Consider the following 3,074-nt stretch of genomic DNA (forward strand, 5'->3'; position numbering starts at 1 on the left):
TATACTATGTACTACACTGTGCGTTTCTTATATTCTAAGTTTTTCAGTGCAACTCACTCATATACTATGTCCTAAACTGTGCGTTTCTCATATTCTAAGTTTTTGAGTGCAACTCACTCATATACTATGTACTACAGTGTGCGTTTCTTATATTCTAAGTTTTTCAGTGCAACTCACTCATATACTATGTACTACACTGTGCGTTTCTTATATTCTAATTTTTTCAGTGCAACTCACTCATATACTATGTACTACACTGTGCGTTTCTTATATTCTAAGTTTTTCAGTGCAACTCACTCATATACTATGTACTACACTGTGTGTTTCTTATATTCTAAGTTTTTCAGTGCAACTCACTCATATACTATGTACTACACTGTGCATTTCGTGTAATGCGGGTTTTTCAGTAAATTCTAAGTTTTTCAGTGCAACTCACTCATATACTATGTACTACACTGTGCGTTTCTTATATTCTAAGTTTTTCAGTGCAACTCACTCATATACTATGTACTACACTGTGCGTTTCTTATATTCTAAGTTTTTCAGTGCAACTCACTCATATACTATGTACTACACTGTGCGTTTCTTATATTCTAAGTTTTTCAGTGCAACTCACTCATATACTATGTACTACACTGTGCGTTTCTTATATTCTAAGTTTTTCAGTGCAACTCACTCATATACTATGTACTACACTGTGCGTTTCTTATATTCTAAGTTTTTCAGTGCAACTCACTCATATACTATGTACTACACTGTGCGTTTCTTATATTCTAAGTTTTTCAGTGCAACTCACCCATATACTATGTACTATACTGTGCATTTCGTGTAATGCGGGTTTTTCAGTAAATTCTAAGTTTTTCAGTGCAACTCACTCATATACTATGTACTACACTGTGTGTTTCTTATATTCTAAGTTTTTCAGTGCAACTCACTCATATACTATGTACTACACTGTGCGTTTCTTATATTCTAAGTTTTTCAGTGCAACTCACTCATATACTATGTACTACACTGTGCGTTTCTTATATTCTAAGTTTTTCAGTGCAACTCACTCATATACTATGTACTACACTGTGCGTTTCTTATATTCTAAGTTTTTCAGTGCAACTCACTCATATACTATGTACTACACTGTGCGTTTCTTATATTCTAAGTTTTTCAGTGCAACTCACTCATATACTATGTACTACACTGTGCATTTCGTGTAATGCGGGTTTTTCAGTAAATTCTAAGTTTTTCAGTGCAACTCATTCATATACTATGTACTATATGTGCGTTTCTTATATTCTAAGTTTTTCAGTGCAACTCACTCATATACTATGTACTACACTGTGCGTTTCTTATATTCTAAGTTTTTCAGTGCAACTCACTCATATACTATGTACTACACTGTGCGTTTCTTATATTCTAAGTTTTTCAGTGCAACTCACTCATATACTATGTACTACACTGTGCGTTTCTTATATTCTAAGTTTTTCAGTGCAACTCACTCATATACTATGTACTACACTGTGCATTTCGTGTAATGCGGGTTTTTCAGTAAATTCTAAGTTTTTCAGTGCAACTCATTCATATACTATGTACTATATGTGCGTTTCTTATATTCTAAGTTTTTCAGTGCAACTCACTCATATACTATGTACTACACTGTGCATTTCGTGTAATGCGGGTTTTTCAGTAAATTCTAAGTTTTTCAGTGCAACTCATTCATATACTATGTACTATATGTGCGTTTCTTATATTCTAAGTTTTTCAGTGCAACTCACTCATATACTATGTACTACACTGTGCGTTTCTTATATTCTAAGTTTTTCAGTGCAACTCACTCATATACTATGTACTACACTGTGCATTTCATGTAATGCGGGTTTTTCAGTAAATTCTAAGTTTTTCAGTGCAACTCACTCATATACTATGTACTACACTGTGCGTTTCTTATATTCTAAGTTTTTCAGGGCAACTCACTCATATACTATGTACTACACTGTGCGTTTCTTATATTCTAAGTTATTCAGTGCAACTCACTCATATACTATGTACTACACTGTGCGTTTCTTATATTCTAAGATTTTCAGTGCAACTCACTCATATACTATATACTACACTGTGCGTTTCTTATATTCTAAGTTTTTCAGTGCAACTCATATACTATGTACTACACTGTGCGTTTCTTATATTCTAAGTTTTTCAGTGCAACTCACTCATATACTATGTACTACACTGTGCATTTCGTGTAATGCGGGTTTTTCAGTAAATTCTAAGTTTTTCAGTGCAACTCACTCATATACTATGTACTACACTGTGCGTTTCTTATATACTAAGTTTTTCAGTGCAACTCACTCATATACTGTGTACTACACTGTGCGTTGCTTATATCTAAGTTTTTCAGTGCAACTCACTCATATACTATGTACTACACTGTGCGTTGCTTATATTCTAAGTTTTTCAGTGCAACTCACTCATATATTATGTACTACACTGTGCGTTGCTTATATTCTAAGTTTTTCAGTGCAACTCACTCATATACTATGTACTACACTGTGCGTTTCTTATATTCTAAGTTTTTCAGTGCAACTCACTCATATACTATGTACTACACTGTGCGTTTCTTATATTCTAAGTTTTTCAGTGCAACTCACTCATATACTATGTACTACACTGTGCGTTTCTTAAATTCTAAGTTTTTCAGTGCAACTCACTCATATACTATGTACTACACTGTGCGTTTCTTATATTCTAAGTTTTTCAGTGCAACTCACTCATATACTATGTACTACACTGTGCGTTTCTTATATTCTAAGTTTTTCAGTGCAACTCGCTCATATACTATGTACTACACTGTGCGTTTCTTAAATTCTAAGTTTTTCAGTGCAACTCACTCATATACTATGTACTACACTGTGCGTTTCTTATATTCTAAGTTTTTCAGTGCAACTCACTCATATACTATGTACTACACTGTGCGTTTCTTATATTCTAAGTTTTTCAGTGCAACTCACTCATATACTAGGTACTACACTGTGCGTTTCTTATATTCTAAGTTTTTCAGTGCAACTCACTCATATACTATG

The sequence above is a fragment of the Mus caroli genome, unplaced genomic scaffold (assembly GCF_978045245.1).
Source record: "Mus caroli unplaced genomic scaffold, Mus_caroli_1 scaffold_25, whole genome shotgun sequence".
NCBI classification, from domain to species: domain Eukaryota; kingdom Metazoa; phylum Chordata; class Mammalia; order Rodentia; family Muridae; genus Mus; species Mus caroli.